The 14026-nt window shown below is 37.0% G+C and overlaps 1 protein-coding gene and 1 pseudogene across 1 annotated transcript in view; one reads left to right on the forward strand and one right to left on the reverse strand.

Moving 5' to 3' along the window:
- Positions 1-14026, forward strand: part of EYS (eyes shut homolog) — a 1768116-nt gene that overhangs the window by 953230 nt on the left and 800860 nt on the right. The gene's annotated exons all lie outside the window — the stretch shown is intronic.
- LOC118905412 lies at positions 3487-5519 on the reverse strand (annotated as a pseudogene).

A 14026-nucleotide genomic window follows, 5' to 3' on the forward strand; every position in this document is an offset into this window, starting at 1 on the left:
TGTAATATTAACATTTTCACTATGAATTTCACTCTTTCATGTTATGAATATCTCTTCAATGTACATGATATACATGATAACCTGAATTTTCATTAATATTTGATAAACTAACATAGTGTCTGAAAATTAGTCATGAACATTTTCATTGAAAAATATCTTGTTCATGAAATTGCGTGTGGATTTTATATCATTGTATGATATTCTCCCCTCTGTGCTTTTTGTAGATGTAAATAATTTGAATGTATTTGTCTTTCCCATGTTTATTTCAAGCAGACTTCAAATTATCACTACCAGTATGCAAACATTTACTGCTAGACTAAATTTCCTAACTGGTAAATTTGAATATCAATTATAGAATTTAGGAGAACCAAATAATAAAGTGAAGGAGAAAAAAAATTGATTCTCAGTATTCATTGAAAACAGTAATGCCCTTATCAAAATTTGTGTGGTAGAAGGGAATTAGACACACCAGTCTTCATAAATTGACTTAGCTTTTGCCTATGTCATTGCAAAACTAGCACTAACAAAAAGTTTGCAATTATGTTTTTCTTTTCTTTTTTATTATGTGCAATTAGTAAAAATATCACATATGTATGTAATTGTTACCATTCTAGAGCAGAACAATAGCCATCTGTTCATGATTATTTTTTGTGATATAAAATTGCTCCTGAGAAGGACTCAGACTTCCTTGATATACATAGTTGCAAACTACCCTGTCACCACAGAGAAATTATTTCACACCATATTATATTCATTCGTGTGCACCCTGTAGAATGGGAATTGATCATTATTTTAATGTAGCCATGATGACAGTCTATATTTTCTAATTTCATCAAATCCATTGGATACAATCGAGGTTTGTTTCCATAGCAACCATGAGTGAAAGGAAGAACTACAGTACAGGTATATCCTGCACTTCAAAGAAGACGAAATTTCAAAAAGGGGGGGGATATGTGAATTCTGGGATGAGGGGATTCTGATTTAATAGCCAACAAGAAGTGTCTATGAATCTTTGACCAAGGACTACACATTAAATAATTTACTACACTGTCAGGCAGACAAATCATGAAGAAGCAATAACTTCCAGGATAAAATTTGACTGTTCCAGGAAACACAGTGCGTTCAAATTTCCTACAAGGCTGAAAAACTTTTTTAAATCTAAAATTTGAGGATGATAGAATAACCATGACAGTTTAAAAAAAATCAGACTAGGGTCTTGCCACTGCTCTGTAATTGTGAAACTGTAATTTTTATAATTTACAATTTCTGTAACTTAAAAAGAAAACTCATTTAAAACCAACATTCTTATTATTTTCAAGTTGCCAGAACAAAAATTTACAACCTCTTTCCACAGGAGGGAGTAAAGATGAGTTATGAGAGACAGAAGAAATGATATCTTATTGATCCATTCTGAGAAGGTAACAAAGACCTGCCTAGAGAATAACCTAGAAAAAAGTTGTAAATTCTGGAAAAAAAGCAGGAGAATAGCAGCTGAGGTCACAGTGCTTAATCTAAAGATACTAGTAAGGAAATTAACTCTTTTTCCCTGAAGACCCAGTGGAGTCCCTCTAGTACTGATGAGAAGAGAGGCTTGGAGGAGAGCCAGGGTAGCAATTGAACAGTGACGCTTTGCATCACTGATCGCCTAAGCCTGAATGTGATGTAATGTAATCCACAGAAACAAACGCCCTTTGGGGTCCTTGATAACTTTTAACAGTATAAGAAAGTTCTGAGATCAACAGGATTGAAAGCCACTGGTCTGTGGTATTAAATCTTCTAAAAATACAGCAACAACTTGAGCCCAAGACTACAGAAAATGCATAAAGAGAGAAGACATCATGCCAGTCACATCATTTTAGGGCTTGAATGAAAATTAGAGCTTATTCGTCTATACAGAACTCATTTAAGGATGAGAAAACTGAGACCTAAGGCGTGAACAACTACCTAGAATTTTACATTGGAAAAAGCACCCACTGTTCTTGACTCTAAAGCAATGCTCTTTCAGTTATTCTACATTGTTTTATTTAAAATGTATATTTTTTATTTAGCTTTAAATGGGCAATATTACATTGTTTTAATCAATATGAGTGACTAAAGGCAAGAATTTTCTTGTTTATTTTTGTAACATTTCACAGTTTTCTCAGATATATGCTTCTTTCTTTCATTTACAAAAATATTTTAAAAAGCAAGATAGAACACATATTTTTTTGTTATACACCCAGTTTCATTAAGTTGCCACTAGTTGCACCTCTGTTAACATTATAACATATGGATGGACATTCAGAATGTTAGACACTCAAACTACTAGAGTAGTAGTAAGCATAATCCAACCAGTAGTAAGCATAATCTAACCAGTAGTAAGCATAATCTAACCATAATCTAATCATCAGTAAGGCTAGAAAAACACCAATCCTATTCAGGAATGGTTTCAAGTGTGAAAAGCCCTTCACATTCCTTTACCACTTTATGTAAAGATGAGTTCTTTCCTTCTGGCCTCTTTATTTGTGGTAGCAGCTCTTCATTATTTTTTTAAAAAAGCAAAACAAAACAAAGCAAGCTCATTGTTATAGAAACCTGACCCCAATAAAATTCTGTAGATAATTGACCAGTAAATTTTTTTTTCTAAATTTGGAGATAAAGGAAAGAATGAGGATCCCTTCCCTCCCTGAGTTTCTATGTATTTGTTGACCTCACTTGAGTCTCCACGTTTTAGAATTATTTAGTCCAACCCTTACCCAGTTGACTTTCATCTCTAAGAAACAAGATGTTTTCAATTTGAAAAAACAAAAACAAAAAAAACTATGATATAGACAGTCTCTCATTATGGTCTTCATATGGAAATCAAACTTCACTCCCCTCTCCAACTTCACCAGAAACTTCCTTGTATGATAGACAGTCTCTTCTACATTGTGTGTGTGCGTTTATGGGATGGATAATTTGAACAATTAGATAGACAGACTTTTTATGAAGGTTATTTTGAAGTTTTGAAACTATTGCTTCTCACTGGTACACAATAGATCTATGAAGACTTCAGTTTCTCCTCTCATCAGTTTTTACTCAAATATTTCCCTTAAATAACATAATTTTCTATTATGTTTCTCATTTAAAACATCTTGTATAGGAAGATTTACGTCCAAATATTTTTTGGTAAGATAAGTGATCACTTTGTTTACCAGTACCAGCTTATCATTTAAAAAAGGTTTAATTTAATTGAACTTTCTGTAATACTACTTGAATTAGAGAACTTTAATAAAATTCTAAAGGTCTTTCATGTTCAAGAGAAAGAACCTAGTCTTAACGGGATTGCCTTCACAACTAATGTACTAGCTATGAATTCAGCCTTGAACTTTCTATGTGAAGTGAGGTTGGGATCACAGGAGAAGAGGGGGCGCTTTATTTTAAAATCTGAGTAAACTTTATTAAAGTTACTTTTCCAGAAAATATATTCAGTAAGTGTGGTAATGTAGCAACAAACTTGGGCTCAAACACCTTTGAAATTTTAAAAGTAATCTTCAATGATGTTGATCAGGATATTCTTTCATTGGTGGGATTACTTCCCCAGTTTCCAGAATTGTATCACCTAGAAATATTCTTGGCTTCCTTTCAACGATGGCATATGGTTTTGTATTCACATGATATTTGAGATAATAATGAATAATCCAGACAGGGGCCAGTACATGAGTAAAAGCAAAGATGCTGTGTTGGTACGTCTTATAGATCACGTTCTTCCAGGGGGCCCCGTCCTGCAAAAACTTATTCCAGAACTGCTTCATAGGACACACCTTCCGCCGGGGCAGCACCGGTTCACCAGCGGCTCAGCTCCTGATCCTTCAGCCGTCGCCTTTACAGCTTTCGCAGCTGCTGCGGCCACAGTTTCTCGTGGGGCGTACACCCCGTCGCTGCTGATACCAAGGCAGTAGGATACGGCGCGTCCCCGAGCTGGTGTCTTATCACACTAGCTCCCGCTCTGCAAAGCGACCTTGCAGGACACCAGGGAGCAGCGCGCCGTTATAGAGGGGGTGCTTTTATCGAAGCTGAACGTAATTTCCATGTTATGTCCAGGTTTCACAGGTTTATAAAAAAGGGGATATTTAAACACATAACAATAAAATTATAAAGTAGAGTAGAATCTGTGAAATAATGAACAAAGTTAAGCATTATATTCCTAACTCTATTTGCAGAAATTAAATGAATAGCTTCTTATTCATTGTGTCCAAATATTTTTGTATCTTTAGTATGCTTATTCCAATGGAGTCGGAAAGCAAACTGGGGTGAGGCAGGGGTACCATCTTGCTTCAATCTCCTACTCCAGTTTCAGCTCATAGCCTAGGATACTTCTCTCCTTACAAGTTGGTGGAATACTTAAGGAATACTCTTTGCACAGCTTTCACTTCATTGTCCATACTGTTGCTTTTTCCTCCACATGGGTAGGTAAAATTGATCAGAATCTGGCATTCATTGGTATGAATTAGCTTTCATTCTGTATGGTACAGGTCAATGCTTACACATGTCATGCATGCACCCATCCATCCTTGTTTTTTCTCTTGGACATGACAATCTTCACATACAACAGCCCTTGTGCCCCTAGTCTCCAGGCAGGAGGACTTTCTGGGCAAGTTATACTCCCAGGCAGGCTGCATGGCAGGGATGAGATGAATTTGGGGGTGAGACACTATTTTACAGCTTCTCTACCTTCAACTTGAAGGTAAGTAGAATGCATTGAGCCTGGTTCTCATGAATTAAAGGTGGGAGGTCAGAGATATGGCTGTGATCTCTGATAATGCTATCTGGCTTTGTCTGGAAACCTAGCTCTGTAAAAGAGCCTATACTTGGATGTCTTTTTTTCTATTGAGATTCCACTAGTGTTTAATAAAGACTGAAGGTAAGAGGAATATGTGATCGGACCCCTAATATCTAACCAAATTCGAGAGAAGACCAAGTTTAAAAATCAGTTAAAATTTAAATTACTATTAAGTGATATAGAAGTCTAATTTGTTCAGAGTAAAATGTGTCCATGGCATTTTAAAACATTTAAAAAATTCAAGAGAAGACCAATTTTAAAAATCAGTTAAAATTTAAATTACTATTAAGTGATATAGAAGTCTAATTTGTTCAGAGTAAAATGTGTCCATGGCATTTTAAAACATATCATAATCAGAAGTTATTTTGGTTTTGAAAATCTGACAGCATACAGTTTTCTCTTTGCCTAGAGTAACAGGAAAATAAACAATAGAACTAATATTTCCAATTTATATCTAGTGAACATTTTGATGTATAGAATAGCATTATATGTGCATTGATTCTTGGTCTATTTTGACTTTAATGGAAAGAAAATAAGAATTTTCCTTTCCAATATGTAGTTGCTATTAAGGTTTCTTCAGTTAACTCATTTGTGTGCTAGAAAGCCTAATTATTGTGAGACTTGATACAAAGCAGTCAATATACTTGCTGTCCTGTGTGGTCTGAGCAGTATTAAATGGGTTTCTAGTAAATTACTGCTCATCAAACACAGACGTCATTGTGGGTCTGGCGTTTCAGAGCTTCCATATTGCCAATCTGGAAAAACAACACTAATTTTTTCATATAAGAGTTAAATAATGAACGGACAAGAGGAAGGCAAATATGATTTTAAAAACCATGAACTCAATCTTTCCAGTTCAAATCAATTGTGAGGTGACGTCATGTGTGTTTAGGGCTGTATTGCTAAATCACATGGATTTAGGAAGCTAATGTTTGATCCTGTGACTTTAAATATATACAAGATCCTGTCACCAAAACCATATCTTCCCTGTTAGATTTCAGCCTCATAAATACTTTGGGAATGAGGAGAAATAATTTTTAAAAAGTGGCAAATCCCCACTTAGGTTATCCTAACTGAGACCAATTCAGTAATGAAATAAAATTATTAAAGTAATCAGGACATTGCCCACTTTGTTTTAAAACATCTTAAAAATAGAGGTTAGCTTCATGGTGACAGAAGACACTCCCCTCGTCTCTCCTTTTCCATCTACAACCAGTAGAATGGAAACAACTCTGCCCAACACACCAGGATGCTGAGGAGGCCACACATCTGTGCATCTGAAGGTGAGTGGACTGGAACGTAGAAGAGGCGGTGCCCGCTGGGCCTCGATCCTGGCCCCCTGGCCGCAGCGCCGGATCCCCAAACCCCAAAGACTTGCTATCAGAAGGGAAGAGGCACACGCGGCTCTGGCCTCCGGGACCCAGCGCTCATGGCCATGGGGACCTGGGCAGCAGCAGCAGGACCACGACCCTGGTCCCTCTTGCCAGGGTGGCGTCTGTGACTGTGGACCCCCATTGTGGTGGTGGTGCCGGAGAAGGAGACCCTGAACACAGCGGAGGCCCGCGCTATTCCAGCGCACCCAGGGGTGATGCTGGAGACAGCAGTGTCACCAGGAGAAGCAAGACACCAGGAACCCTGGAGGCACAAGCAGTGATGATGAGGGCACCAGAGACACCTCGGGCAGAGGCGACCGAGGGTGGAATGTGCTGCTTCTCAGAACCAGAGGAAGCGCAGGGAAGAGAAACTGAAAACGTGTGCTACAGCGCCACCTACTGATACACCAAAGAAAGGCCTCTCATTACCAACCTGCTGAACTGCTTAAATCAAAGTTTAAAAAACATTACCTAAAAGAAAGGTGTTCACTACTTCAGATGTACAAGAAGAGGAGCAACTAAATAAGCATCACACAAAAAGCATGATAACATGGTAACACAAGAAGAAAATGACAATTCTCCAGAAGCCAAAATTAAAGTCACAGAAGATTGTGATCTGATAGAGAATTCAAAATAGCTGTCATGAAGAAACTCAGTGAGCTACAAGAAAGCTCAGAAAGACAGTTTAATGAGCTCAGGAATAAAATTAATGAGCAGAAGAAATACTCTACCAAAGAGAGTGAAACTCTAAAAAAGAACCAGACAGAAATTCTGGAGCTGAAGAATTCAAAAAACAAGACAAGAATGCATTAGAAAACATTGGCAATAGAGCAGACCATATGGAAGAGAGAATTAATGAGCTTGAAGATAGAAATCTAGAAATGATACAGGGAGAAGAGGAAAGAGAACCAAGATTCTTTGTTAAAATGAAAAAATTATTTGAGAACCACCCAACTCTATTAGGAAAGGCAAACTTAAGGCAATGGGTATCCCAGAAGAAAAAAGAGAGGGAGAAGGAAGCAAAGATTTATTTAAATAATTAATAGCTGAGAACTTCCCAAACCTAGGAAGGAAATAGATATACAAGCTAGCTCCATGAAGCTAAGAGAACACCTAATTAACCTCAACACAAAAAGATCTTTTTCAAGACACACTATATTAAAGCTGTCAGAAGTCTATGATAAAGAATTTTAAAAGCAGCCAGGAAAAAAAGGACAGTAACCTACAAAGGACCCCCGTATCAGACAATCAACAGACTTCTCAGCAGAAACCCTACAGGCCAGGAGAGAATGGAATGACATTCTCAAAATATTGAAAGACAAAAACTATCAGCCAAGAATACTCTCCAGCAAAGTTACCCTTCAGATATGAAGGAAAAATAAAGACCTTCTAGGACAAACAAAAGCTGAGAGAGCACATTACCACTAGACTTGTTCTACAGGAAATGTTGAAAGGAGCTCTTCTACCTGAAATGAAAAGGCAAAGATACACAAAACTTTGAGTAAGCTGATAAATAGACATTCAGAATGAGAAAACTGCAATTCTATATCAGAATAGATTGTTAAACATTTAATTATAGGATAAAGATTGAAGGGGAAAAAAGCAGTAAAATTAATTATAGGTACTTCAATTTGGTAATGAACTTACAACATTAAAAAAAGATAATTTGAGACAAAAAAAAACATAAAAAAGAGAAGAGGAAAAGTAGGGAGCCCACACAGGCAAATGAAGATAAGATGCTATCAGCAGAAAATGGATGACTGTATCTATGTGATTTTTTTATACAAACCTCATGGTAACCACATAAACATAAACATAAATCTAGAATAGAGATGCAAAACATAAAAAAGCAACTGAGAAAACATCATAATAAACACCAACCCACGTGGCAGACAGAAACACAAGGAATAAGAAACATTGGAGATGTAGAGCAACGAGAAAACAGAAGATTGAATGCCAGTACTAAGTTCTCATCTATCAGTAATCACCCTAAATATAAATGGAGTGAATTCACCAATCAAAAGATACAGAGTGGCTGGATGGATTAAAAACACAAGACTGACTGTATGCTGCCTTCAGGAGACTCACCTCAGCCCTAAAGACAAACATAGACTCCAGGTGAAGGGATGGGAAATGATACTCCAAGCAAATGGCAGCTGCACAAAAACACATGGAACCATACTCATGTCAGACAAAATAGACTTCAAGTCAAAAGAGGTAACAAGAGAAAGATGGACATTATATGATAAAAGGGACAATCTATCAAGAAAACATAACATTTATTAATAAATATGCACCTAACATAGGAGCACCAAAAGATCTAAAACAATTATTAACAGACCTAAAGGAAGAAAATGACAACACAATAATAGTAGGGGATTCATCTCTCCACTTAAATCCGTGGATAGATCATCCAGAAAGCAAACAAGGCAACAGTGGCCTTAAATGAAACGTTAGACCAGATGGATTTGATAGATCAGTACAGAACGTTCCATCCAAATGCAACAGAATACACATTCTCCTCAAGTGCCCATGGAATATTCTCAAGGATAGACCATATGTTGGGACACAAAACAAGTCTCAAGAAATTTATGAAGTTTGAAATTACAATATCTTTTAAAATCACAGTGGTATGGAAGTAGAAGTCAACTGCAAGAAGAAAGCTGGAAAAATCACAAATATGTGGGGACTAAACCACATGCTACTGAACAACAATGGGGTCAACAAAGAAATCAAAGGAGAAATCAAAAATACCTAAAGACAAATGAAAATGAAAATAAAACATATCAAAATCTATGGGTTGCAGCAAAAGCAGTACTGAGTGTCCTTTGCCTGCTTTAAGAACATTGTGAAGTCCTCTTGGTCCAAGAGTGAAAGTGATACTCTTTAGCTCAGTATCTCAAGTCCCTTATGACCTACCCAGTGAGAGCTGTCCATTCTCAACTCCCGAATTTCTCTTTCTTACCCTCACATGCCTTTTCTGCTTACCTTTCACGTCTGCACTTTTGCAAATCTTATCTCTGCCCCTAAGACCTTTTCCTGTTCTTCTGCCTACAAATGTTTATTCATGATTGAGCACCATGTCAAATGTCACCTCTTCCTATGGAGACCTCTTCCCAAGTCTCCCAAAAAGTAGACCTCAGTGCTCTCACAGCCCTTCATAGCCTTGGTCTGTCTTGCTGGCTAACAGTGAGCTTTCTGGGAGCACTACTGAATACCTAGCATCCAGCACAGTCTCTGGCCCCCATAGTAGTCAGTCAATATTTCTTTGATAAATAAATGAACAAAAAATGTACTGCAATTTTTGAAGAAATATCTTGTTTCTTCATGCTAAATTCTAGCAAAACATTGCTATTTGGTTCCCTACACTGGGGTCATTCAGCATTATAATTGTCATTGATGAAACTTCCTAAAATGTAAGAGTAATTTGCAAATATCTTAATTTTATAAAAGTCCTCTAAAACTTGAGAAAATAACTATAAAATTAAGAATGATAATAATGCTGAAGACTGAGATAATTAATTTCAAGAATGTGGCTTTTCAGAGACCTAGCTGGATATAAAGACACAACTTGGCATATGTGAGGAGGGGATAGATACTAAGGACCATGACTGGGGTTGTGATGATTCAGAGCCAAGGTAATTCTCTAGCTTGAGGGGCTATATGTCCTCAGTACCCCATGTTTCTGTTTCAGGACAAGTGTTTGGTGGCCAAACAAACAGTTGGACATGAATTACAAGAGTTAGAAAGCCGAATTGGTGGCCTTGACCCCAAATACCTGGCTGGGGGAGTTACCTGTAAGCCCAGTGAACTCTTTCTGAGAAACTCTTATTAACAGTCATTGGAACACTTAGATTCCATAGAAACAGTTTTATAAAAGCTTAAAAATAAGATTTTTCTCAAGAAGTATCATCAGGTTCACACAAGAATGAGTAATCCTTGATTCAGACCCCCTAGAGTTTTATAACATAAAACTTTGAAAGGATGATTTGACCTGGAATTTTTTTTTCTTCAAATCAAGCCAGTTTCCTCAGCCTTAGAAAACACATCCCAAAGACTATCTGTCTTTGAAGTGCTTAGTGTTCCTGCCAGGAGAATTTAACTGCAAAATGTTTTTACAAGTACGTGAAGAAATTGGCTCACTTTGTAAAGTTATTTCACGTTGGCTATTGAATTAAGCAAAATACCTAACAAAGGAAAAATAACAGTTTTGACAGAACATATATGATTTATTTTGACAGAATGAAATATCTTAAATGAATTTTTAAGTTTTTGATAATAAAATATCAGCAATCCAAAGGACATATTTATATTCTGACATATTGTAGCAAGAGGAAGGATGTGAAGTTCATCTAAAAGCAGTAACAGGCCATTGAGAACTTACATTGCAGCTCAGATTTATGTCATGAGAAATCAGGCTTTGGTCTACTGTAAGAATAGTCCTGCTTACCTTTGTTCTTGCAATAATTTAAAATTCCTGTGGTGCAGAAATATCACAGATCTACTTTAAGCTTATTTAGTTTTAACCAAATTGGATTTTTTTAATCATTTCAAAGACTGTTAATGGATCAATTAATGTTACAATTTTCCTGCTGGAATTCTGCACAGGTTGAAAGAAAGCCGTCAATAGCAGGGACCATTTTACCTGAAGTTGATTTACTCCTAATGTAAGACTTAAACATGCATTGTCTTTTAAGAAAAAGAGATATATAAATAAAAGATGGGTATTTTGAAAATTAGTGAATTGTTAATATGGGTACTGTTTGGTATAGTTTAGAAGCAAACAAACAAACAAACATTCCACTGTGCTACTCATTATTTTCTTGGAAAACAATGCACTCAATCATAAGATATCAGTGTCTGGGTTTTTCTAAATTTCCAAGCAATGAATGAAAAAATAAAAAGTTAAAATCTAGAATTTAATCTAGAATTTAAGATGGGAAAAAATTAGCTTTTGTTTTTGACATTGTCCTAAAATAATGAGAAATAAGGTCTACTTAAGCAAGCCACATAAAAATAAATGCTGCCCATGTTAGTCTGTTATTTTAGCAACCTTAGTAAGCAAATTGAAGCTCTGCACAGTTAATGTAATCATTGTTATGCAATCAATAATGAAAATAGCCAAAACACTGACTAAACCTTGCCATGGTCAATTTAGTCCCATCATCTTGACACAATCACGTTGGTTTTCCAAAACAGTTTTCTTTCTGATGGATGCTCTGAGAATGTAAAATAATCCATTTAAGGCTCTTGCAGTAACAATCCAACTCAGTCTGCCTTTGACTTAAAAATATTTATGCATCTTCCACTAACTCACTCCTAGGAGAAACTCACTTCTGTAAACAACAATCTGGGGCTAATCAATATAATAAACTTAACACCACAGTCCACTTGTGATACACATGATGAAGATATTTTAACAACCATTGGTACTTAGTTGGCACAGTTCAACTTTGCCATGTCTAGGCAATTCCTTTTCTGAGAAATGCACATTGTTTGAATGTGTGATTAAACCTTTTAAAATCAGGGCATTTGATTAGCAAAGAAAAATAAAATCATTCCAACACAAATTCTAAGCCTATCTTTAAAGCTGCAAAAATTAACCAAGGCATGGATGCTAGCTTAAACGCAGCTTCATATTTATAACTTGGAGATTTTGTTGTACCTGGAACATATGTAAATTTGTTGTTGTTAGGAATTTATCAAAGAGTAAATAAGTAAGTGCTACGTTGGAGGAAAATTGTGGTCCCTCAAAATTAATAATATTTTGCAAGTGTCCTATTAAACAAAAGAGACCTAGAGCATTTATTTTAATGAATTTATGTAATATAAACCATTTGGGATATAAATTCAAAATTATTGAACTACTAGATTTATATAATATGGGTAACAAGTATATCACTGACAGTTACAAATACGGTGAACCTTAAAATATGTATATAATTTTGGGATTGATTTTTATTACTTGAGACCTTAGCAGTTGCCATTAATAATTTTGGAAGAATTAGTATGGTGGTCATTGTATGCTTCCCAGATCCCCCTTCAGGAATAAAAATCAGACTTCTACAGCTGCTGCAAGTGCTGCTACAAAAAGACCTAGCTCTCAGCTTCCCACAGGTATGGCAGAACTGCATCAGCCAAGGTCAGGTTTCAGTCCCAGGGCAACACTCATTCACTGAAGTCTTCGTTTGTCAACACCCTTTCCTTTCTAATGTTTGTACAAAGTCGTCATAGATAGACTGACCCAGTCCTCTAGCCCAAGTGGGTATGATTCTGAAGTGTTATTCCAGCTTCAGAATTCCCCATATTTTTGGCAGGGGCTTCCACTGAGACCACATAATGGCTCAACATTTTTCCCTTTGTTTAGTCCTACTTGCCTTTGGAAGGTAGAACTATCACCCCCTAATAAACCTCCTGCACAGCCATCTCCTTATAGAGTCTGCTTCCCAGGCAACCCAACCTGTGAGACATAGATATTAAGGCCATAAAAAATCATAAAGTCCTTTTCCAATTCTGTAGCTACCTAGTGTATTTTTGTACAGAAGAGTTGGGCTTAAAATATTAATATTATTGGTTATAAGAATGTGTAAAGTAACATAAGAATAGTTCAAAAAATAAGATTAACATGTTCAGAATACTAATATCATAAAAACACTAGATAATATTTCTTTTATTCCACATCCTTATCTCAACACTTCTTCCAAGGTCAAGCTGTGCCTCTGTGATACATGACCTATCTATACTCTACAATTCTAACCAGGTGTCAGTTTACTTTCCACCTGTTGGTTGTAATCAATAGAATTCTGATACTCATAAATAGAAAGGCGGTCTACCATCCTTTACTGACTGCTCATTGTCTTTAAAGGAAATGGATTGATTTTGGTGTGCGTATGAGTAGTGTATGTGTTCTATATCTTATTCATAACATTTCTTGACAGACGTTAAAAATAAAACTTGAGAACTTCTGCAGCCAGTGTCCTTGTCCTCACGGTGAGCCACAGCCAGCCCCCGCCTCTGTAGGAGACCCTCCAACACTAGCAGGGAGAGAGACCTTCAAGATGGCAGAGGAGTATGACGTGGAGATCAACTTCCCCCCCACAAATACATCAGAAATACATCTACATGTGGAACAACTCCTGCAGAACACCTACTGAACGCTGGCAGAGGACAATAGACCTCCCAAAAGTTTTTCTTTCTTTCTTCCTTTTTTTCTCCCTTTTCTTCTGAGTTGTGTGGCTGACAGGGTCTTATGTTCTGGCCAGGTGTCAGGCGTGTTCCTCTGAGGTGGGAGAGCCAAGTTCAGGACACTGGTCCACCAGAGACCTCCCGGCTCCACATAATATCAAATGGTGAAAGCTCTCCCAGAGATCTCCATCTCAATGCTAAGACCCAGCTCCAGTCAATGACCAGCAAGCTACAGTGCTGGACACCCTATGCCAAACAACTAACAAGACAGGAACACAACCTCACCCATTAGCTGAGAGGCTGCCTAAAATCATAATAAGGACACAGACAACCTAAAACACACCACCGGATGCAGTCCTGCCCACCAGAAAGACAAGATCCAGCCTCATCCACCAGAACACAGGCACCAGTCCCCTCCACTAGGAAACCTACACAACCCACTGAACCAACCTTAGCCACTGGGGGCAGACACCAAAAACAACAGGAGCTACGAATCTGCAGCCTGCAAAAAGGAGACCCCAAACACAGTAAGTTAAGCAAAATGGGAAGACACAGAAATGTGAAGCAGATGAAGAAGCAAAGTAAAAACACACCAGACCAAACAAATGAAGAGGAAATAGGCAGTCTACCTGAAAAAGAATTCAAAGAAATGATAGTAAAGATGATC

The sequence above is a fragment of the Balaenoptera musculus genome, chromosome 12, assembly GCF_009873245.2.
Source record: "Balaenoptera musculus isolate JJ_BM4_2016_0621 chromosome 12, mBalMus1.pri.v3, whole genome shotgun sequence".
Lineage (NCBI taxonomy): Eukaryota > Metazoa > Chordata > Mammalia > Artiodactyla > Balaenopteridae > Balaenoptera > Balaenoptera musculus.